Below are 26,938 nucleotides of genomic sequence, written 5' to 3'. Positions count from 1 at the left end.
CCTTATACTTTTACATTCCTTATGCTCACAGCCCCAAAGATGATGCCTTCCAAATATCCAGCAGTTGCTGAGTCAATTTAAAAAAAAAAAAACTGAGTAAAATGTTTATGCTAATAGTAATTATTTAAATAAGTTTAATTTGTCTCAATAGATCAAATCTATATAATCAAAGAATAACTGTATATTTATATATATAATTTATATATAAATATATAACTATATCTGTATATATAGATAACTGTATATATATATAGATAACTGTATATATAGATAACTGTATATCTATATATAAAATCTATATAATCAAAGAATTATCTGTTCAGCATTTTTAAAGTACAAAAAAATATTTTGTTGTACACTAGCTCTTTGTGTCTTTATAACTGCCTCATGAAGAAATTATTTATACAAATATTGAGGGCAAAAACTCAAAGAAGTTAGAGACAATGTGAAGTTATAGCATGTCATTTGGAATGCAACTGGTGGAGGTACAAATTAAATTCAAGAACTTCAGCTATTGAATACCTAAAAATCTGATTCTATTTAATTACACATTAACTATATTTTTAAAAATATATGAATGAGAATTTATGTAAAAAAAGGAAGTCTAACTAGCTTTGTGAAAAATAAATACATATTTGAAAGAACACTTTTTCAAGAAAATATATATGTTTGGTTCTCGTCATGTTCTGTAAAGTTGTTGCAAACGGTGAATTAGGAAATCCTGAATCACTGCTCCTTGAAAAAATGCAGTGTTAGATGCCTACAAGCCATGGCCACAACATTTTTGCACACATAACCTTGTTTTACATGTCTTTTGTTTAAAAACGCCTTATTTAATACATATTGTTGATTCATTGACATTGAACCCACAGTCAACAGCACAATAACCCATGCCTGAACAAAGCTTGCCCAACACACATAGTCTCAGTAAGGCACATCACAGCCTTTTGTAATTAGGAACAGTAGACAGCACTCAACACTCTGCTAGGCGGCCATTTTAAGCAGTGACATTAATAATAAAATATGAAAAATAACATGGCAATAAATAACCCACAAAAAGTACACTTGTTTATAATTTAAGAACCAAAACAAGAAGGCAAACTATCTCCTGATTTGATCTTAGATGGGAAAGCACATGTTGGGTGCTTTTTTTTTTCTTTAATTTTCTCAGAGAATTGTTTTTCCCTTCAACTCATCCTTTATATTCTCTACCCCATCTACAACAAAACAACACCAACAACTTTCATAACTATTTAAAACTCTATTGTTCATGTAAAGAAGACTTGATGTTAATTATCTTTGGCAGAACTCTATCTTTTGTTGGGAACCTCTCATTCATTTAACCTTGCCCTTAACACCAGTGCCTTAGATGCCAAAACATGGTTTAAACTCATCGCTTCCAGTTAATCACGTTTAAATTTCATAGTGAACCATGGACCCCTTTTAATCTGTCCCAATTTTAAATTGCCTCTCACATTATAATTGTGTAGATTTCCTTTTCTTACATTTTTTTTTTTTTAGAAAGAAAGTTGTTTTTAAGATTTCATTTATTTATTTGACAGAGAGAGCAAGAGAGCACAAGCTGGGGGAACAGTAGAGGGTGAGGGAGAAGCAGGCTCCCCGCCAAGCAGGGAGCCTGATGTGGGGCTCGATCCCAGGACCCTGAGATCATGACCTGGGCCGAAGGCAGACGCTTAACCATCTGAGCCACCCAGACGCCCCTCCTTTTCTTACATTTTTGTGTGTCTATTAAATTAGCTCTTTTTTTCCACTGTTCTACCATGAAACCTCTCTGAGTTTGCATTCTCTGAATTTGAAATTAACCTTCAGCTATTATTTGAAAAGTCTTTATTTAGGTGAATTTGAAATACATATTTACTTTCTGTACTAGGACACTGAAACTCCAAAAGAAACTATTTTCCCCCTAAGTCTGTATGTTACCTAAAGCACTTTGAACATAACTCTCCTCTGCAACCCAACAGTGCTGTCACTTGACCTCATTCCCTTGTTGAAATGGGATTCATTTTGGTCAGAATTAAAGTTCTTTTAATTGATATTTATATAAATTTTCAATTCGATTTGATCTCCTATGACCACCCTTGTGGCATAGATAGAGATTATACACTTTGGTGAAGTTTGTTCTGTAAAACCTCACAGATTATTATCACTACTCTCTCATTTAGAAAATTGGGAAAATTGTTCTGGGATGTGTTGGCAGCAAAAATATATTAATATTTTATAGTTTTTTATCATTAGAGGAAATAGAAGCTTTTGAAATATCATTTTGTTAATCAGTTGATCTTTCCCCTCAATAATTGGGTCTTTCAGTTTACTTCTAAATTTACTGGTTATGGTTTTTCAGGTAATATAAAGTAAAATTCATTTAATAAAAAATGACATTTGAAAATAATAGATTTTTTTCTTGTATTGAATTCAATTCTCTCAATACTCTTAGTGGCTAATTCATTGCTACTATCATTTAAAACTTTGATCTTCTAATTTTTAATGTTTAAAATTGAGATAATTAGATATTACATGATAATGACTAATTAGAATATGAACAGCACTATGCCTGAAGCACAAATAATGAGTGGGAATGTGCTGAATTTCTTTAATGTTTGGAATTATATTGGTATTTGAGAAATGCAATTATCATTTTTAATAGCAAATTTGTTCATACAAAGAAGTTTTAAAACAGAATTGTAGCTTGAAACCTCCAAATTTGTACAAATATGTTAAAATCTCACTTATGTCCTTTTAATTTTGATATATATAAACTGTGAATTTGAAGCTGAGATTTTTGTCTATTTATAAAAAGAACATTTGGGGTTACATTAAAATATGTATCTCATCTCACTTATGAAATATATTAGACAGCAGGCTAATTCATTATGGGCCAGTTGGTTGGCACTGGTGCGGCTACTCAATGAATATTCTAAATACAACCTCAGCCCAAAGTCATTTGGTAAGAGAGTAAATAGTCAGAACTTTATTTTAGTTACCCTCTCACCAAATAACTCTGAGCTGAGGTTGTATTTATAGAAGCTATATTACATACTGCTTATGTAATATATTATGTAGAGAGATATTTTACCAAAAAGTTAACCAAAAAGTTACCCTCTCACCAAATAACTCTGAGCTGAGGTTGTATTTATAGAAGCTATATTACATATTGTTTATGTAATATATTATGTAGAGAGATATTTTGGTAAAACTGTAATAGTAAGGAATATGGAAAGATTTTTGGATGAATTATTAGTTATTAATAAGGATGGCTAAAATAACTGCAGTTGGGTTGTGATGATTGCTTTGCCACTATTTCCATCTTAAAATTTTTTAATTAGGCAGATTTTTATTAGTTCAGGGTCAAGAGCAAACTCATTGCAAGAACTAACTTTACAAATTGTTCAAACACCTCAGTTATTTCTATTTTAGAATAGCTCAACTTTCTAACTTTTTCAGATGATATCTGTTTTATCTTTGCAACTTCACTTAAGATCATAAAATACAACTGGAATTATCTTAGAAAAAAAATGTGAGGCTCCAAATTCCAGATAATTTTATGTACATGGAAAAACTAGATCATTTATAAAATATCTATAATACATTGCAGTAATCCATAAAAATATTTACTAAAACCTGTGTAAAATATGTGTATAAAAATTTGCAAATAAATTTTAATTATACAGAATGAAGTAGCTTTAGTTTGTCCAAATATGAATCTCAAAATTAAGAAGAATATTTTCTGAATTGGCCAGATAACATTAAATTTCATACCCCATTTCAGTTTGCAAACTGGCCACATTGCCTAAGTTGTGTGAACATGAAGAATTTTCATGAACCTAGAAACAATGAAACACAGAATGCGTACTATAGCGCAAACTGAGGAAGAAATGATAACATCACCACCTTTGATTTCTTACTAAGTTCTAGCTAAAAGAAAGGAGAAAAAGATGCCGAATCAAAGAGACTTCCTATGCTATAATCATGGTCAAGAGCTGTTACAAGGCTCATTGGAAGTGACTACATTTTCTTGGAAACCTAAATTTGATTTCTAAAATGTATGCATACTTAGTGTGAAATTTTGAAGACATGGCATGTCAAATATAACACATTTAACATGTTGTCTATCCAGTCTCACTGCTAGAATGAACAGAGGAAATCAGTTTGATAATCTAGATAGACAGGCTTATCTCACATCCCCAAACCAAACCATGGAAACTATAGATCTGAAAAGTAGCAATACCTTAGAGCAGTGCTGGAAAACAAGGAGGGATCTACAGAGAAAATATAGATATCAATGGGGTCCCTGAATAAAATTAATAATATCTAATTATTAATTATCTAATTAATAATATCTAAAAATACAAATTATCTAAATTTATTCATGAATCAAGAAAAAAATCTGTATAACATAATAACCATAGGGGGGAAAATGTAGTTCATGTTTTATGCAAAATATACATCAGTCCCCAAAGGTTATGTGGCTGAGTTTTATAAAACTTTGGAGGAACAGAAAATTCCTGTGTTATATACTCTCTTCCAGAAAAACAAGGGAATCTGCTTTATTGTAGGGCTTGTGAAATATCAGCTTAATGAGTCAAAACCAAATCACTCTCTATATATATATACTTTCATAATCAATAAATAAAAATTGTAATTTCATAGTTACCCACCAACACTTGATGTTGTTTTATTTTTTATTTATTTGACAGAGAGACAACCAGAGAGGGAACACAAGCAGGAGGAGTGGGAGCGGGAAAAGTGGGCTTCCCACCAAGCAGGAAGCCCAATGCAGGGCTCCATCCCAGGACCCTGGGATCATGACCTGAGCCGAAGGCAGATGCTTAACCAACTGAGTCACCCATGTGCCCCCACTTGCTGTCATCATACTCATTCATTTGCATAAAAAGAAAAAAAATTATATCCTGTTATTTAAATTTATATTTCCCTAATTACCTGTCAGATTGAGAATCTGTTCATGTTTATTAGTGATTACTTTTGTAAACATGGATAAATCTTGAAAAGAACATGTTATATAATATAGTTCATACACACATGTATTATATTTGTTGAGTAGTTACAAAAACATATATGGCAATGATATTTACCAAATTCTGCATCATGACCACCTTCCAGGAGGGCTTAAGCTAGAGTGAGCTAAGACTAAAATTGAGTAGATCAGATTTTTGTTCACAAATATTTACTCCTTTCTTCCCATGACATCCATGAAAAGAGTAAGTTCAGCACCCTATTGATTTGGAGCTGGTGCATGTGATTTGTTTTGAGCAGTAAACTATGGATTGAAGTGAAGGTATATTAACCCTGAGGAGAAATCCCGTATTTCCACTCACCTCTCTGGGAACTTCCATTTCCTCCATGAAAAGGAAATGTTCCCAGTTTCTGCTGTCACTCAACCAAAGCCCAAAATTGGTACAGGTCGAATGGACCCAAACTCAGTGGCAGTCTTTATGAGAGCTGACCAAACCATCCCTTAGACACATGAGCCAGAAATCCATATTATATAAAATAGTCCTGCAAATCAATGGGAAAAAATGACAAAGGATATAAACAAATACATTACAGAAGACTAAATGTAAATGAGCACCATAAGAAAGATGCTCAAATTTGTTAGGAAAATACAGGAAAAAAATCAGGGAAGTTATAATTAAAATGTCAAATAAAGAAGCACTTATCTCTTACCACATTGGTAAAATTACTAGCTTGATCATATATAGTGTTAGTGAGGGTATGGGGAATTGAGCATCATATACCTTTGCTGGAAATGTTAATTATTATAGCATTTTTGGAACACAATTTGACAGTACCTATTAACTTAAAAAATATACAAACATAGAGCCTCAGAATTTCCACTTCTATACATCATAGAAAATATTGTGCACATACATGGAGAGTCATGCAAAACTCTATTTATTGCAGCAGTATTAGTGAGAAGTTAAATATACCTTCCTGTCCCATTGTTAAATAATTATCAAGAACAGACAAAATAACTTAGATACTTGCTCCAGGAAGATAAGACTAAGAATCAATTATAATAAGCTTACTCATCAAGAATAACATTTCTTGTAGGGGAGGAGCAAGATGGTAGAGGAGTAGGAGACCTAAATTTAGTCTGGTCCCAGGAATTCAGCTAGATAGGGATCAAACCATTCTGAACATCTATGAACTCAATAGGAGATTGAAGAAAAGAATAGCAGCAACTCTGAACAGAAAAATAACCACTTTCTGGAAGGTAGGACGTGCGGAGAAGTGAATCCGAGGCGATATTTGGGAAGATAGATGGCGGGGGAGGGGGCCTCCGGCAGCCGCTTCTGGCAAGTGATAGAGCTGTGGAGCAGAAAATCGAAACTTTTAGAAGTTGGCTCCGCTGAGGGACATCGCTACAGTGGCTAAGCGGGGGGTGGAATCCTCACTGGGAATGTGTGATCTCAGGACCCTTGGGGTCACAGAAAGACTGGGGGTGCCTGAGAGCAGCAGAGCTCCAGGGTATTGGAGTGGGGAAGCCGGCTGCAGAGACGGAGCTGACTGGGCTCTCAGCTTGGGGTTGCTATAAACTGTGATCTGTGGCACAGTCGGGCAACTGCTCCTCCAGCAGGGACCCAACAAGCAGCAGATCTGGGGAGACTCCCCTTCTTCCCCCGGGAGGAGTGGCGCAGGAGCGCACCGCAGGGATCTGCTGGGTTTGGAGACTCCACACCAGGTCGGGTGTCAGAGATAGAAACGCTTGGTCACAGGCCGGGGGAGCACGGAGTGCAGCCAGAGACTGGGGAAACGGGAGTGACTGATGGCTTTTCTCTGGGGGCTCACTGAGGAGTGGGACCCTTAGTTCTCGACTCCTCTGGGGCAGAGATTGGGAGGCCACCATTTTCACTCTCATCCTCCAAAGCTGTACGGAAAGCTTGCAGGGAACAAAAGCTCCAGAGAGCAAACCTGAGCAGATTACTTAGCCGGGACCAGCAAGGGCCGGGCAATTCTGCCTCTGGCAAAGACATTTGGGAACCACAGCAACAGGCCCCTCCCCCAGAAGATCAGCAAGAACAGCCAGCCAAGACCAAGTTTACTGATCAATGAGAACGGCAGAACTCCAGCGCTAGGGGAATAATGCACATAGAATCCATGGCTTTTTTTACCATGATTCTTTAGTCTTTCAAAGTTAATTTTTTTTAACTTTCTTCTTTTTTTTTTTTTGAATTTTTCTTTTTCCCTTTTTCAACCAACATCTTATCAATCCCTTTTTTAAAAAATCTTTTTTATTTTTCATTTTTAGAGTCATAGTCTATCCCTTCATAGTAGTTACCCTTATTTTTGGTATATATATATATATATATGTTGTTTTCTCATATATATATATATGTTGTTTTCTCTTTAAAATTTTGGGATACAGTTTCTTCTAACAGAACAAAATATACCCTAAATCTCTAATGTATGGCTTTGTTTTAGTCTCCTGCCTGATCACATTTTCTCCCTTTTTTTTTTAAACCTTTTCTTTGTTTTTTCAACCAACTTCTTATCTTATCAATTCCTTTTATAGAATCTTTTATAATTTTCATCTTTACAGTCATATTCCATCCCTTCATTGTATTAACGCTTATTTTTATACATATATAAGTTTTTCTTTCTTTAAAATTTTGGGAGGCACTTTCTTCTAACAGACCAAAATACGCCCAAAATCTAGTGTGTGGCACTGATCTATGCACAAGCCTGATCATATCTGATCATATTCTGTTTTGTTGTTGTTGTTGTTTTTGTTTTTGTTTGTTTGTATTTATCTTTTTCTTTTTCTTTTTTTTTTTCTTTTTTCTTTCTTTCCCTTTCTTTTCCCCCAGTGTCAGGTCTCTTCTGATTTGTTTAGTGTATATTTTCCGGGGACATTTTTACCCTGTTAGCATTTTGTTCTCTCATTCATCTATTCTCCTCTGGACAAAATGACAAGACAGAAAAAATCACCTCAAAAAAAAAGAACAAGAGGCAGTACTGGCTGCCAGGGACCTAATCAATACAGACATTAGTAAGATGTTGGAACTAGAGTTCAGAATGAAGATTTTAAAGATAGTAGCTGGGCTTGAAAAAAGCATGGAAGATATTAGAGAAACGCTTTCTGGAGAAATAAAAGAACTAATATCTAACCAAGTCAAAATAAAAAGGCTATTAATGAGGTGCAATCAAAAATGGAGGCTCTAACTGCTAGGATAAATGAGGCAGGAGAGGTAACTAGTGATATAGAAGACCAAATGATGGAAAATAAAGAAGTTGACAAAAAGAGAGATAAACAACTACTGGATCATGAGGGCAGAATTCGAGAGATAAGTGATACCATAAGACAAAACAATACTAGAATAATTGGGATCCCAGAAGAAGAAGAAAGAGAGAGAGGGGCAGAAGGTATATTGGAGCAAATTATAGCAGAGAACTTCCCTAATTTGGGGAAGGAAACAGACATCAAAATTCAGGAGGCACACAGAACCCCTCTCAAAATCAATAAAAATAGGTCAACACCCCGATATCTAATAGTAAAACTTACAAGTCTCAGAGACAAAAGGAAATCCTGAACGCAGCTCAGGACAAGAGATCTGTAACCTACAATGGTAGAAACATTAGATTGTCCACAGACCTATCCACAGAGACCTGGCAGGCCCGAAAGGACTGGCATGATATATTCAGAGCACTAAATGAGAAAAATATGCAGCCAAGAATACTATATGCAGCTAGGCTGTCATTGAAAATAGAAGGAGAGATAAAAAGCTTCCAGGACAAACAAAAACTAAAGGAATTTGCAAACACGAAACCAGCCCTACAAGAAATCTTGAAAGGGGTCCTCTAAGCAAAGAGAGAGCCTAAAAGCAACATAGACCAGAAAGGAACACAGACAATATACAGTAACAGTCACCTTACAGGCAATACAATGGCACTAAATTCTTATCTTTCAATAGTTACCCTGAATATAAATGGGCTAAATGCCCCAATCAAAAGATAATGGGTATCAGATTGGATAAAAAAACAAGACTCATTGATATGCTGTCTGCAAGAGACTCATTTTAGACCCAAAGACACCCCAAGATTGAAAGTGAGGGGGTGGAAAACCATTTACCATGCTAATGGACACCAAAAGAAAGCTGGGGTGGCAATCCTTATATCAGACAAATTAGATTTTAAACCAAAGACTGTAATAAGAGATGAGGAAGGACATTATATCCTACTTAAAGGGTCTATCCAACAGGAAGACCTAACAATTGTAAATATCTATGCCCCTAACATGGGAGCAGCCAATTATATAAACCAATTAATAACAAAAGCAAAGAAACACATCAACAACAATACAATAGTAGTGGGGGACTTTAACACCTCCCTCACTGAAATGGACAGATCATCTAAGCAAAAGATCAACAAGGAAATAAAGACTTTAAATTACACACTGGACCAAATGGACTTCACAGATATATTCAGAACATTCCATCCCAAAGCAACAGAATACACATTCTTCTCTAGTGCCCATTGAACATTCTCTGGAATAGATCACATCCTAGGTCACCAATCAGGTCTTAACCTGTACCAAAAGATTGAGATCATTCCCTGCCTATTTTCAGACCACAATGCTTTGAAACTAGAACTCAATCACAAGAGAAAAGTCGGAAAGAACTCAAATACATGGAGGCTAAAGAGCATCCTACTAAAGAAAGAATGGGTCAACCATTAAAGAAGAATTTAAAAAATTCATGGAAACCAATGAAAATGAAAACAAAACTATTCAAAATCTTTGGGATGCAGCAAAGGCAGTCCTAAGAGGAAAGTATATAGCAATACAAGCCTTTCTCAAGAAACAAGAAAGGTCTCAAATACACAACCTAACCCTACACCTAAAGGAGCTGGAGAAAGAACAGCAAATAAAGCCTAAACCTAGCAGGAGAAGAGAAATAAGAAAGATCAGAGCAGAAATCAATGAAATAGAAACCAAAACAACAGTAGAACAGATCAACAAAACTAGCAGCTGGTTCTTTGAAAGAATTAACAAGATTGATAAACCCCTGGCCAGACTTATCAAAAAGAAAAGAGAAAGGACCCAAATAAATAAAATCATGAATGAAAGAGGAGGGATCACAACCAACACCAAAGAAATACAAACAATTATAAGAACATATTATGAGCAACTCTATGCTAGCAAATTATATGATCTGGAAGAAATGGATGCATTCCTAGAGATGTATCAACTACCAAAACTGAACCAGGAAGAAATAGAAAACCTGAACAGACCTACAACCACTAAGGAAATTGAAGCAGTCATCAAAAATCTCCCAACAAACAAAAGCCCAGGGCCAGATGGCTTCCCAGGGGAATTGTACCAAACATTAAAAGAAGAATTAATACCTATTCTTCTGAAATTGTTCAAAAAATAAAATGGACGGAAAACTTTGAAACGCATTTTATGAGGCCACCATTACCTTGATTCCAAAATCAGACAAAGACCCCATCAAAAGGAGAATTATAGACCAATATTCTTGATGAACATGGATGCAAAAATTCTTATCAAAATACTAACCAGTAGGATCCAACAGTATATTAAAAGGATTATTCACCACGACCAAGTGGGATTTATCCCTGGGCTGCAAGTTTGGTTCAACATCTGCAAATCAATCAATGTGATACAATACATTAATCAAAGAAAGAACAAGAACCATATGATCCTCTCAGTAGATGCAGAAAAAGCATTTGACAAAGTACAGCATCCTTTCTTGATCAAAAGTCTTCAGAGTATAGGGATAGAGGGTACATACCTCAATATCATAAAAGCCATCTATGAAAAACCCACAGCGAATATCATTCTCAATGGGGAAAAACTGAGAACTTTTCCCCTAAGGTCAGGAACACGGCAGGGATGTCCACTGTCACCACTGCTATTCAACATAATATTAGAAGTCCTAGCCATAGCATTCAGACAACAAAAAGAAATAAAAGGCATCCGAATTGGCAAAGAAGTCAAACTCTCACTCTTTGCAGATGATACGATACTTTATGTGGAAAACCCAAAAGACTCCACCCCAAAACTGCTAGAACTCATACAGGAATTCAGTAACGTGGCAGGATATAAAATCAATGCACAGAAATCTGTGGCATTCCTATACACCAACAACAAAACAGAAGAAAGAGAAATTAAGGAGTCGATCCCATTTACAATTGCACCCAAAACCATAAGATACTTAGGAATAAATCTAACCAAAGAGGCAAAGAATCTGTACTCAGAAAACTATAAAATACTCATGAAAGAAATTGAGGAAGACACAAAGAAATGGAAAAAGGTCCCATGCTCATGGATTGGAAGAACAAATATTGTGAAGATGTCAATGCTACCTAGAGCAATCTACACATTCAATGCAATCCCTATCAAAATACCATCCACTTTTTTCGAAGAAATGGAGCAAATAATCCTAAAATGTGTATGGAACCAGAAAAGACCCCGAATAGCTAGAGGAATGTTGAAAAAGAAAAACAAAGCTGGTGGCATCACAATTCCGGACTTCAAACTCTATTACAAAGCTGTAATCATCAAAACAGTATGGTACTGGCACAAAAACAGACACATAGATCAATGGAACAGAATAGAGAGACCAGAAATGTACCTTCAACTCTGTGGTCAACCAATATTTGACAAAGCAGGAAAGAATGTCCAATGGAAAAAAGACAGTCTCTTCAACAAATGGTGTTGGGAAAATTGGACAGCCACATGCGGAAGAATGAAACTGGACCATTTCCTTACACCACACACAAAAATAGACTCCAAATGGTTGAAAGACCTCAATGTGAGACAGGAGTCCATCAAAATCCTAAAGGAGAACACAGGCAGCAATCTCTTCGACCTCAGCCGCAGCAACTTCTTCCTAGAAACATCACCAAAGGCAAGGGAAGCAAGGGCAAAAATGAACTATTGGGACTTCATCAAGATAAAAAGCTTTTGCATAGCAAAAGAAACAGTCAACAAAACCAAAAGACAACCGACAGAATGGGAGAAGATATTTGCAAATGACATATCAGACAAAGGGCTAGTATCCAAAATCTATAAAAAACTTACCAAACTCAACACCCAAAGAACAAAGAATCCAATCAAGAAATGGGCAGAAGACATGAACAGACATTATTCCAAAGAAGACATCCAAATGGCCAACAGACACATGAAAAAGTGCTCAACATAGCTCGGCATCAGGGAAATCCAAATCAAAACCTCAATGAGATATCACCTCACACCAGTCAGAATGGCTAAAATTTACAAGTCAGGAAACGACAGATGTTGGCGGGGATGAGGAGAAGGGGGAATCCTCCTACACTGTTGGTGGGAATGCAAGCTGGGGCAGCCACTCTGGAAAACAGTATGGAGGTTCCTCAAAAAGTTGAAAATAGAGCTACCATACGACCCAGCAATTGCACTACTGGGTATTTACCCCAAAGATACAAATGTAGTGATCCGAAGGGGTACATGCACCCCGATGTTTATAGCAGCAATGTCCACAATAGCCAAACTATGGAAAGAGCCAAGATGTCCATCGACAGATGAATGGATAAAGAAGATGTGGTATATATATATATACACAATGGAATATCATGCAGCCATCAAAAGGAATGAAATCTTGCCATTTGCAAAAACATGGATGGAACTGGAGGGTATTATGCTGAGTGGAATAAGTCAATCAGAGAAAGACATGTATCATATGACTTCACTGATATGAGGAATTCTTAATCTCAGGAAACTGAGGGTTGCTGGAGTGGTGAGGGGTGGGAGGGATGGGGTGGCTGGGTGATAGACATTGGGCACGGTATGTGCCATGGTGAGCACTGTGAATTGTATAAGACTGTTGAATCACAGACCTGTACCTCTGAAACAAATAATACATTATATGTTAAAAAAAAGAAGGGAGGAGGAGGAGGAGGAGAAGAAGAAGAAGATAGCAGAAGGGAAGAATGACGGCGGGGAAATTGGAGGGGGAGATGAACCATGAGAGACTATGGACTCTCAGAAACAAACTGAGGGTTCTAGAGGGGAGGGGGATGAGGGGATGGGTTAGCCTGGTGATTGGTATTAAAGAGGGCACGTACTGCATGGTGCACTGGGTGTTATACGCAAACAATGAATCATGGAACACTACATCAAAAACTAATGATGTAATGTATGGTGATTAACATAAAAAAAAAAAAAAGAATAACATTTCTTGTCAAAACTTGCTTCCAGTACCTCACTTCTCTGTTCCCACCAATCCAAAAGGGTTACATTATAAATTCTGCTCAATCTTACTCAGTTCTTTACCATGTAAGACTTTCTTAAAAAGTTACCCTGCCCAAACCTTAAAATCCTGATTCCCTTTTGCAGGACATCCCTAAGACCATGTCAACTTGATATTCTCTCTTATTGCAGTCAATCTAGTCAACCTACCATTGCCTGGTTACAGATTTTCCTGGTGGTCTTTTGAGAACTGAAGACGAACACTTGAAATTGTAGTACCAAAATATACAAAATAGCAGTAAAGAGCACAGTTCTGGGCCAGATTTCCTGAAGCTGAACTCTGAAACCACATCTTACTAGCAATATGACCTTGAGGAAATTATGTTCTCTCTCTATTCCTTGTCTGTAAAGTAGGGACAATAACAGAAATTATTTATTCAATTTTTGTGAAAAATAAATTAATTTATTTAGATCATATAGGGTGAGGGCACAGAGAAAGGTCTCAAAACATATTATTTATATATATATTAATATATATATACAAATATTAATATATATATATTAAGATTTTGATGGACTCCTTTCTCACATTTAAATATATATAAATATATATATATTAAACAACAATTAGTAAATAAATGACCTAAATCTCTATCAACAGAAGAATGACTAAAAAATCTACAATACATTCTTATTTACAGTTTAAAAAAAAGATTAATAATTGAAAAAAATCAAATTGTGACACAAAACATATGTGAATTATTAAGTAAAATTATAATATAGGTATATATTTTACATTTAATCAATATACAAAATTGTTTTTGGAGGATGTCATCAAACCAAAAACTGTGTTCATTTCTGGGGGAAAAGAACTGGATTGCAGATTATTGAAAGGGATTATAGCCTTTTTTCCCCCAAAAAAACATATTCATGTATTAGTGATTTTTCTTAAAAAGGACATATTTGCATTGATCATTTTTTAACATTGTGGTGATGAGAAATTGTATGTATAGCATATGGAATTGTAAAAATGTATATACAATGCCTACCTTTTGCAACCGAAATTTCCAAATAATTTATAAATGAATATACAAAATACTTTCAAATACTGCTCTATTTACAATTTTTGAATAGTTCATAAGCAACTTTAAGTCGTGAAGTGAGGAGTAATTCCTTAACCAATGAAAATGTCAAGAAGAGTTTGGGTAGGCAAATATCATCCTGCCCAGATGGTTAGATTGAATATTGCTTCATTTAATTTTTGGCAAATTGATCCATTTTGATTTGGGGAATACATTTCTAGAAATCATAGGATATTTTACATTAGCCCAGAAGGAAATATTTTCCTCAATAAAACCAAGCAGCATATTTTATCTGGTTTTTACTCAGAACAAAAAGAAAGAAATTTCAGTCATTGAGATTTAAGGATTAAAACAGAACACCTTCCTATACAACTTTTGTAAGTATCAACCCCATATAGTCTAACACCATGTTGTGGATAACAGCTACCCTCAAAGTCAGTTAATAGATTTCTTTACAATTCTGTTTTAAAAAGTGATAATTTATTGCTTCAGACTGTACAAATCTCATTCAGAAATTTGTCTGATTGGGGTGCCTGGGTGGCTCAGTTGGTTAAGCACCCCACTTTTGATTCGGCTCGGCTCATGATCTCCAGGTGGTGGGATTGAGCCCCACATCAGGCTCTGAGTTCAGTAGGCAGTCTGCTTGGGATTCTCTGTCTCTCCCTCTCCCTCTGCCCCTCCCTCCCGAGCTTTCTCTCTCTCTAAAATAAATGGATAAATCTTTAAAAAAAAAAGAAAAAGAAATTTGTCTGCTTTTAAATATAGGTAGTGCCACTGAAACACATTTACAAAGACAAATGAATTTAAGAAAAAGAATACTGACCAGGGAACATTAAGTACTATATTTTATTCTGCTAATTACTAGCTCTAATATGTGATTAATACTCTTTTCAGTTTTATTGATATATAATTGAGACATAGGATTATATTAGTTTATGGAGTATAGCATAATGATTTGCTATATGTGTATATTGTGACATGATTAACACAGTAACTATAGTCACCATGCTGTACATTGCATTTCCAAGACTTATTTATCTTCTTACTGGAAGTTTGTACCTTTTGACAACTTCACCCACTTCCTCCACAGACTACCCTCCCAACTCTGACAACCATCAATCTGTTTTCTGTTTTTATGAGTTCAGGTTCTACGAGTAAGTGTGATCATACAGAATTGGTGTTTCTCTGTCTGACATACTTCACTCAGCATAATGCTCTCAAAGTTCATCCATGTTGTCAAAAATGGCAGTATCCCCTTCTTTTTATGGCTGAATAATAATAGTAATCACATTTCTTTATCCATTCATTTGCTGATGAACACTTAGGCTGTTTCTATGTCTTGCCAGTTGCAAATAATGCTTTGATGAACATAGTGATATAAATATCTCTTCAAGATGGTGGCTTTGTTTCCTTCAAATATATGCATAAATGGAATTGCTGGATCATATGGTAGTTCTATATTTAATTTTTTGAGGGGCTTCCATGGTGTCGTACACAGTGGCTGCACCAATTAACATTCCTACAAACAGTGCACAAAGGTTTCCTTTTCTCCATATACTTACCAACACTTATCTCTTCTTTTTGATAACAGGTATTAAGTGATATCTCATTATAGTTTTGATTTGCATTTCCTCGATGACTAGTGATGTTGAACACCTTTTTATGTCCTTATTGCCCACTCATATGTCCTCTTTGGGAAAATGGCTATTCAGATCCTCTACTCATTTTCTAATCATGTTAGTTTTTTGTTTTTTTGTTTTTGTTTTTGTTTTTTTTGCTATTGAATTATATGAGCTTTTTATATACTTTGGATGTTAACTCCTTATCAGATACATGATTTGCAAATATTCTCTCGCATTCTGTAGGTTGCCTTTTCATTTTGTTGATGGTTTACTTTGTTGTACAAATACTTTATTGATGTTTAACTTTGATGTGGTCCACTAGTTCATTTTTGTTTTTGATGCTCTTGCTTATGGTGTCAAATCCAGAAAAAATTCATTGACAAGACCAACGTCAAGGAGCTTACCACTGTTTTCTTCTAGGTGTTATATGGTTTGGGTCTTTTGTTCAAGTCTTTAATCCATTTTGAGTTAATTTTGTGTATGGTGTAAGATAGTGGGCCAGTTTCATTCTTTGGCATGTGGCTGTCCAGTTTTGCCACCCTCGTTTATTGAACAGACCATCCTTTCTCCATTGTATACCCTTGTTTCTTTGTCATAAATTAATTGACCATATATTAATTGGTTTATTTCTGAGCTCTCTGTTATGTTCTATTAATCTACATGTCTTCTGTGCTCTCTATCCTATACTACTAATCCATTGTCTACTTTTATGCCAATACCATACTGTTTTGATTACTAGGGCATTGTAATATAGTTTGAAATCAGAAAGTTTAATGCCGGGCGCCTGGGTGGCTCAGTTGGTTGAGCGACTGCCTTCGGCTCAGGTCATGATCCTGGAGTCCCTGGATCGAGTCCCGCATCGGGCTCCCTGCTCAGCAAGGAGCCTGCTTCTCCCTCTAACCCTCCCCCCTCTCATGTACTCTCTCTCTCTCTCATTCTTGCTCTCTCAAATAAATAAATAAATCTTTAAAAAAAAAAAGTTTAATGCCTCTAGTTTGTTCTTTCTTAAGATTGCTTTGGCTATTTGAGGTCTTTTGTGGCTCCATACAAATTTTAGAGTTGTTTGCCCACTTCTGTGAAAAATGTTATTGGAATTTTGATAGAGATTGACTTTAGTATAGAAATTTTAACTCTTCCAATCCATGAACATGAAATGTCTTCCCTTCATTTTGTCTTCTTCAATTTCTGTCTTGATGTCTTAGAATTTTTAGTGTACAGATCTTTCACCTCCTCAGTTAAATTTATTCCTAGGTATTTTATTCTTTTTGATGAAATTATAAATGGGATTACTTTAATTTTGCTTTCTGATAGTTTGCCATTAATGTATAGAAACACAACAGATTTTTTTATGTACTGAATTTGTATCCTACAACTTTACTGAATTCATTTATTAGTTTTACACTGTTTGTTGGAGTTCTTGGGGTTTTTTATATATGATAATATTGTCATTCTCCAGAGACAGTTTTACTTCTTTCTAATTTGGAGGTCTTTTATTCCTTTTTATTGTCTAATTGTTCTGGTTAGGACTTCTTTTTTTAAGACTTATTTGTTTATTATTTGAGAGGAAGAGAGAGAGAGAGAAAGAGAGAGGGAGAATCTCAGGCAGACTCCCAGTTGAGCGTGGAACCTGATGCAAGGCGTGATCTCACAACCCTGAGATCATGGCCTGACCTGAAATCAAGAGTTGGACATTTAACCAACTGAGCCACCCAGGCACCCACTGGTTAGGACTTCTAATACTATGTTGAATAAAAGTGGCAAGAGGGGCATTGTTGTCTTATTCTTGACCTTAGAGAAAAAGCTTTCAACTTTTCACCATTGAGTACGGTATTAGTTGTGGGCTTGTCATATATAGCCATTATCATGTTAACATAAGTTCACTCTATACCCAGTTTGCTGAGGGTTAATATCATGAGTGGATGTTTAATTTTTGTCAAAAAAATTTTTCGCATCTATTGAGATAATCATGTAATTTTCAACCTTCATTTAGTTAACGTGGTACATCACACTGATTTGTGTTTCTTGAACCTTGCTTATATCCCTACAGTAGTTCCCACTTCCCACTTGATCCTTTTAATGTGTTATTGAATTCAGTCTGCTACTATTTGGTTTAGGACTTTTGCATCCACATTCAACAGGGATATTGACCTGTATTTTTTTTCTTATAGTGTCCTTGTCTGGTTTTGATAAGAGGATGATGCTGATCATAAGATCAGCTTGAGAGTGTTCCCTCCTCTTCTATTTTTTGGAAGAGTTTGAGAAGAATTGGTGTTAATTCTTCTTTAAATGTTTGAATTCACCAGTGAAGCCATCTAGTCCTGGCCTTTTCTTTGTTGGAGGTTTTTGATTATGGGATCAATCTTTTTAGTAGTAATTTTTCTGTTCAAACTTTCTATGTCATGATCCAGACTTAGTGGGTTTATGTTTCTAGGAATTTATCTATTCTTGGTTGTCCCATTGTTGGCATATAATTATTAATAGTAGAATCTTATGATCATTGTATTTGTATGGTAACAGTTGTACTGTCTCCTCTTTCGTTTCTAATTTTATTTGAGTCCTCTCTATCTTTTTTTTTTCTTGGTGAGTCTGTTTGTCAATTTTGTTTATGTTTTCAAAAATCCAGATGTTAGTTTCATTTATCTCTTCTGTTGTCTTTTTAGTCTCTATTTAATTTATTTCTGCTCTAACCTTTGTTATTTCCTTTCTTCTACTAACTTTGGGCTTCATTTATTCTTCTTTTTGTCTTTCCCTGAGGTGTAATGTTAAGTTGTTTATTTGCATTCTTTCTTTTTCCTTTTTCCTTTTTTTTTTTTTTTTGAGAGAGAGAGAGAGAGAGCATGCGTATGTGAGATGGGGTGGAGGAACAGAGGGAAAGGGAGAGAGAAAATCTTAAGCAGACTCCACATCCTGCATACAGCCTGGTGCAGGGCTCAATCTCACAACCCTGAGATCATAACATGAGTCAAAATCAAGAGTTGGCTGCTTAACCAACTGAGTCACCCAGGTGCTCCTCTTTTTCCCTAATGTAGGCATTTATCAATATAAACTTCCCTCTTGAAACTGCTTTTGCTGCATTCCATAAATTTTGGTATGTTGTGTTTCCATTTTCATTTTTCTGCAGATTTTTAAAAAAAATTTTAAAGATTTTTATTTATTTATTTGAGAGAGAGAGCACATGAGATGCAGAGAGGCAGAGGGAGAGGGAGAAGCAGGCTCCCCACTAAGTGGGTAGCCTGATGTGGGGCTCAATCCCAGGACCCTGAGATCATGAACTGAGCCAAAGGCAGACACTTAACCGGTTGAGCCACCCAGGCGCCCCTCTGCAGATATTTTTTATTTCTCTTTTGATTTTTTTCCTTGACTCATTTATTGTTTAATAGTATGCTGTTTAATCTCCACATTTTTGTAAATTTTCCAGTTTTCTTCTTATCACTGACATCTGGTTTCATAACATTGTGGTTGGAAAAGATGCTTGATAAGATTTCAATCTTCTTAAATTTATTAACACTTGTTTTGTACCCTAATATATGATCGATCCTGGAGAATGTTCTATGGGCACTTGGAGATGTTCAGTAAATGTCTGTAAAATTCATCTGGTCTAATGTGTAGTTTAAGTACCATGTTTCCTCATTGATTTTCTATCTGAATAATCTAGCCATTGTTGAAAATGGGGTATTGAAGTTCTCTATTATTGTATTTCTGTACGTTTCTTCCTTCGGATCTGTTAATATTTGCTTTATATATTTAGGTGTTCCTATGTTGGGTGAATAAATATTTATAATTGTTATATCTTCTGCTTGGATTGATGCCTTTATCATTACATAACAACCTTCTTGTCTCTTATTACTCTTTTTGGCTTAAATCTATTTTGTCTGATATAAGTACAGCATTAGGTTGAGAAAGGTGATGTTGGGGAATTTTCTGAGACCAAAATAAAGACTAACTGAGGATTGAGACAATGACTGAAGATGAGGCTGAAGAGGTAGACTACAGCTAGAGTATTACGGGTCTTATGTACTTATGAACTTGGGAACAAACCTATGGGAAAATCACATGATTTTTTTTTTCCTCTTAAGGGAATATCCCAGACAACAGGATGGATGAATGCAAATGGACCAAATGCAGACAGACTGCAAAGAAACTGAGAGGTATGAAATGGGCCCATGGGATAGAGTTAATCATATGCCTAAAATCTGAATATAAAAGTATCACTACATGTAGATTTTAGACATTTTGAAAAATACAGAAAAACATAAGAAATAAATATATCTTTAATCTCACAACATAGAAATTGGTGGTTAACATTTCAGTATATTCATTCCCAGATTGTTTTCTCTCATACATGTGCATTTTAAAACAAAAATTTGTGAGATCAATGTGAAATACTCTGTAGATAAACAGTTTCTGAGCCATCAAATAACAGACAGGCATGATTTATGTGATACACCATCAGTTACTCCCATTATTAGAAATGCAGAGATTTTAAGATTTAAAAAAGCATTTGTAAATGTGCTTGTGCCTACACATTTGTGCCCTTCTCTGATTATTTAGAAAAAGCTATTAGATGTAGAATTTCTAGGCAAAATATAATATACATTTAAAGGTTTTTAAAAATATCTATTCAAAATTCACTTCAAGAAAGCAATTGGTATTCCTACCAGCAGTGTCTTTTCCCTGAAGCTTTTAAAACAATGAATATTTTTATTTTTTCCTGACAATAGGCAAATATGATATCTCACTGTTTAATTTGCATTCCTTTGATTACTTATGAAGTTAAATCCTTTCATGTTTATTGTAACTTGCCTGTTCTGTCAATTTTTCTATTGGGGTGTTTGTAGCTTTATGTTTGATTTACAAAGGTTCAAGGACCTATCTGTTTAGGCAAAATACAGCATAACAATTGGAATTCGTTATTCAGTCATAGAGAAGCTGTAAAAGCATCTCAAAAATTCAAAATGTATGAAAAATAAGAACACAACAAAGCTTCAGGTAAAGAGAAATATGTGCAAATATTTGGTAGAAAAGTCATAGTTATGCAAACTTACCAACTGCGTGCCATAATGAAGTTAAGGCAGAAGAATTGGCTGTTTTCAAGGTTCCAGAAGAATGAAGCAATGGAATTGAGAGCCTTTGTCCATGTGAATGCAAAGAAATCCCCTTGGGTTTTAGAGATGAGGGCTACACTGAGGTGTGGATGACTGCTAGTTAACAATGTCAGTTTTTTTTTTTTTTTTAAGTGTATATGAGAGTAAAAAATGCCAAATTACAATAACCTTGAAAACTAGTCATAGGTATCAACAACCTATTAAACTTCAAAGGAGATAGAGGAAAACTAGTCAAGGAAATATTGTACAATACTAACTCACATCCAATCTGAGTATCAGTCCCTTAAATGCAGGCATCCTGCTCCACAGAAAGTGAACAGCCTCTCCTGAAATTTGTAGGAACAATTTTCCTGACATGACTAAGACAATACAATAAAACCCACTCACATAACCACCATCATGATCAAGATTTAAAATATTTTCATCACACCAAAAGCTCTTTCATTTCTCTGTTTTCTCTCATTATGGGTAAATTACCTTCTTCTAAAATTTCATATAAATGGAATTACAAAGGATTATTTTTAGTATCTACTTTTACTCAATGCAATGTTCTTTGAGATTCATTCATGTTGCCACATACATCAGTAGTACGCAGCAGAATTCTTTTTCATTGCCATATGGTATTCCATGTGAAATGTTATTTCATGTGGATATCCATTAATTTGTTGATAAGCATATACGTTGTTTGCCGCTTGGGGCTATTATGAATGAATTTGCTATGTACAAGTTGTTATTTACAAATCTTAGTGTGGATATATGTTTTTATTTTTCTCAGGTATTTACTTATAAGTGTAATGGCTAAGTCCTGTGTTAGATATAGGTTTCACTGTTCAAAAAATATGCTAGCTTTAACAACAACAACAAAAAAGGGTAGTCTTTTTAATTACAGCCATTCTATTGGCTGTATAGTAGTATTTCATTGTGGCTTCAATTTACATTTCCCTGTGATTAATGGTGTTGACAATCTTTGTTGTGTGAATTGGTCATCTCTTCATCTCTTTGCTTAATATTTTCTAAACCATTTCCCACTTCTTTATTTTTTGTTTGTTTTTATTATTCAGATATGAGTTCTTTATAAAATCTGGAAAGAAGTCTTTCATCAGATATACATATTGCAAATATTTTCTCTCAGTTTGTGGCTTGCTTTCATGTGTTGTTTTTTCATTTTTGTAATGGTGTCTCTCACAGAGGAAAATTTAGTTTTGATAATATCAATTTTATCAGTCTTCTCCTTTTATACCTTTTTTTTAAAAGATTTTATTTATTTATTTGACAGAGAGAGACACAGCAAGAGAGGGAACACAAGCAGGGGGGAGTGAGAGAGGGAGAAGCAGGCTTCCTGTGGAGCAGGGAGCCCGATGCGGGGCTTGACCCCAGGACCCTGGGATCATGACCTGAGCCGAAGGCAGATGCTTAATGACTGAGCCACTCAGGTGCCCCTCCTTTTATGCTTTTTGCTTTAGTGTTCAATTTAAGGAAACTTTCACCTATGTAGGAGTTTGATAGTTTTCGATCTTATAGATCTATAATCAATTGTGAGTTATTTTCGACGTATGGTGTTAGTTAAAAGTTCAATATTTGTTCTTATTTTAGTTTTGGAATATCCAGGGCTTTGAGCACAATTAAAAAAAAAAAAAAAACTATCACTCTTCCCCGTGCATAGCTTGGTGCCTTTTTCAAAATTAAATTGATCAATTATGTGTAAGTCTATTTCTGAAACCTCTATTCTATTTCATTGATATATACCCTTATGCCAATACAACATTGTCTTATTATCACTTTATAATGATCAAAAAGTTAGGTAGCATAAGTCTTTCAATTTTGTTCTTTCATTTTAAACTTGTTGAACTATTTCACGTCTTTCATATTCCTTTATGAATTTTAGGATCTTGTCAATTTCTAAGGGGTAAAAAAGTGACAGCTGAGTATTAAATCAGATTTCACTGAATTTATATATAACTTGGATGAAAAATCTTAACAATTTAAGTTTTTAACTCAGAAACCTAGCATATTGCCCCATTTAATTGTTGTTTTTAATTGCCCTAAGCAATATTTTATACACAAATTTTGTTAAGTTCATTCCTTAATACTTAATAACTTTTCAAATTGTACTTTCTGTCATTTAGAAATAAAATTGGATGCTTCTTCCTAAACTTCACTACAGTCTAGAAGGTGCCTATAGAAGATAGCCCAGGTTATCATTGTGCTCACCTATTTTGTATCCCTTTTCTCAGGGATAACAATGGGTTGACTACTGACCAATGTAAAGACAGTTGTTTTCATCATTTCTTTTAGTGTTCTGCTTGTTCGTTGTGGGATAGCAAGTTTAGCCCCAGCTACTGCATCACAACCAAGAGTAGAATTCTTTAATATATTTATTTTTAATGTGATGCATTTTCAGAAAATTAAAAAGGCACCATGCTCTTTGCATTTGAGTGTGAAGATAGTGGTAGGAATAAGGAGATACTGGCAGATTCAGAAGAGTGGTGTAGTCTGAAAGGGATGTACTTTTTCATGACAAGATAAAAACTACAAAACTCTACAAATTATAAATGATAAATTATCTCCCACATAGTCAGGTAAGTACAGAATTGCTACAGAAGTTCCATCTTTTGGCAACTATCAAACCTTGAGACTTTACTAAAGGCTTTTCTCTTCAACCTCTATGTCAGCATAAGAGCTAAAAGGATGTGAGTAAATGAGGGGAAGGGGGCAAAAGAAATATACCAAAGTATCCGGCTTTGCTAGAGTTTTCTGCACTTAGTAATTAAAAAAAAAAAAAAACAATCACTTAGGGAACAAAGAATAAATATTGCAATGTAGGGAACCTTAGTATTGCATCATGGATACAGAGGAAAAGAATACTGTTGAGCATATTTTTATTTGAGAAAACACAAAATAATTTTAAAATTTTAACTTTTAAAATAAAATTCAAGAAATCTTGGACTATAAAACAAAGTGAGATATGACAAAATTCAAGAGATTTTTAAAAAATGGATGAGATAGAATAAAATGTAAATTTATTTTTTAATTTTTTAAAAAGATTTTATTTATTTATTTGACAGTTAGAGAGACAGCGAGAGAGGGAACACAAGCAGTGGGAGTGGGAGACGGAGAAGCAGGCTTCCTGCTGAACAGGGAGCTCTACACGGGGCTCGGTCCCAGGACCCTGGGATCATGACCTGAGCCAAAAGCAGACGCTTAATGACTGAGCCACCCAGGCACCCCTAAAATATAAACTTAGAGAAATAAGGATCCCTGAAAGAAATAAAAGCAAGTCTAGAAGAGAATTTTGGGTAGTCTGCACAACATTTAGAAGATATTAGGACAAAGAAGAGATACACATTATGGAAAATAAACATGTACTTTATTTACAAGTAGAGTACCTAAGCAGACAAACAAAAAGAGTTATATTATATATATGACAACAGGATAGAATTAGTATACTTATGACAACCGAATAAAAGTAATAATTAGAATCTGTTAAGGATAGCTTACCTAGGTTGAAGAATAATTAGAATTTCTGGGTTTATTAGCTTAAGTGTACCAATACCTAGAGAGCCTGGCGAACTTTTTGAAGTGCATGGATTAAGAGAATTCCAAAGGATGTTCAGGCAGAAATAAAGTTTACATACAAAGGAATAATATCAGTTTGACCTTAAACTTTTTCTATATCACTAACTCTAGAAGACATTGAAATATTAAGAGAGTTTTGAGGGGAAGTATTACCACCAAGAACTCTATAACTGTGTTATACTTAAAGGAAAAAGAAGAAAATTCTCAGATACACACACCTTAACAGTGTAATTTCCACACTCTTATAAGGTGGAAAACACAGACATATTCCTGTTTGAAATACGCAGCGATCTGAAAGCCCAATCAAAATAAAGAAGTTAAGAGCATTTATAAGAAAATTCTCATGGTCAGCATGATGTCAAGTGAGCATTGGGTTAACATAAATGAATGGTTAAACAAACTGAACATAAATGCCATGTTAATTTTTGGACAAAGAAACACATAATTTAAAAAATAAAGTAAATCTATAGTGAAAATATTAAATTATATTAAAATTGGAAAACAACTATGGGTAGAAAAGGAAAATAAACTTGCTAAACTTTTCTTCTTTGAGAAGAATCAATATATAACATATGAATGTAACTGATAGTAAAAGAAATACAGGTTCAAGTTTGTTATTTAAAAAGTTTAAAGTAATCTCTAGTAGGACAAAGATTTTTTTATAGCTATCAAATAAGTGAAGAAAGAAAACAAAAAGAATTATACCTTACATATCAAAAGAGAAAAAATAATAATAAAAACACTTAACATACTGAAACAAGATTATAAGATTAAGTAGATAAATTTGATAATGCAAATACACTAAATTCCCATAACAAAAAAACCCAAAGATTCTCATTTTTGTGTACAAAATTCAAACACATTCTGATGCAGTTTCCTAAGATTTGGGATTATTTACATTTACTTAAAATTTAAGAATTTTTTTGCTATAGACACAGGCTAAAGGATTTAACAAGAAGCCTACAATACAGTGTCCAAATGTGTTTTGTCACCAGCTAGCTATATACAATAAGCAAGTTAGAATACTTTTCTGTGTTATGGTTTCTTTATCTGTAAAATGAAAATAATAATAGTATCTACCCCACAAGATGTTCTAAGGATCACCTGAGTTAAAGGATACAAAGTGCTCAGAATATTGCCTATTTTTAGGAAATGTTACATTAATATTTTTATGTACAGAAATTCAGCAGGATAAAAACTGGAGAGAGGAAAGTACTCTCAAGTGTGAAAATATCAAAACTTTGCTTGAGTTGGGGCTGACTGGGGATACAGTTTTTGACAGCAGGTGCAGACACTTGCTACTAGGTAGGCATCCAAGGCTTTGATAAGATTTTCCCAAGCTTATTGGATATCCACATGAAATAGCGCCAAAATTCAAGGGTTCAGAAGGGGAAGACATGAAGTTAGAAGGCATCATTTAGCATCATTCAGTCCTGATTATACCCAGTACTGTTAGTCTGTTCCACTGAAGGACTTTTTAGAGTAGAAGCAGTCAACTTTCAAGGACAAAAATAGAGCTGTTCAATTGACTGATGAGAAATCAAAATTTTTTTCTGAAAGGGAACAGAGAATGGCTATTTATTATGTTTGAATGAGCAAATAATTATGTTCTTCTTAAGAAAACACAAAGCTTTGCTGAATGATGTCGTGGATGCAAAAATGCTGTTTGCCAGTGTAAAAGGTGGTCCCCATCTGAGTGGGTGGGTGGGGAGAGGGATAAAAGCCAGTAGGGCAGTGAGGTTAAGCAGCCCATTTAACTTCTCCTCTGATTATGGATGGAATGCTCCCTCTGGGGGAAATGCATTCCACACTGGAAAGCAGTACAGTGCAAGATGAAAAAGAGAAAGTCGTAAGCCAGGTATGTTCACGATACAGGCTTTTGGGCTGACAATTCTCTAATTAAGAAAAAGAAAGGAGAAAATATATAAATATATATAAAAAAATATGCCAGAGAATTTTGAATGAGGTCAACAGAAGAAAATCAAAGTCAGAAATCTGATATGGTAATTTGATAAAGTCGGAAGGTTTATTAAAGTTGAAGACAGAGCCGTAAAAATACTTGTCATACATGTTGACAGGGAAGGTTTACCAGATAAATTTGAAAAAGAAAAGCATGCTGAGCTTTTTAAAATTGGTGTATCACCTGTGGTTCATACACACAAGCATTAATTGTCTTGAATATTAGTTATGGATGATGAGTATCAACCCCATGCAGAGTCCTTCAGACTCTCCCTTCTGGAACAGCAGGAGAAATTCAAGCAAGCTTCAGCTTCCGTGCCTGACATCCTAGGTCCCGTCTGTGTGCCCGACACTGCTGGGACGGGCTTG

This window comes from Neomonachus schauinslandi, chromosome 3, assembly GCF_002201575.2.
Source record: "Neomonachus schauinslandi chromosome 3, ASM220157v2, whole genome shotgun sequence".
Lineage (NCBI taxonomy): Eukaryota > Metazoa > Chordata > Mammalia > Carnivora > Phocidae > Neomonachus > Neomonachus schauinslandi.
Note: the sequence above shows the minus strand (reverse complement) of the source record.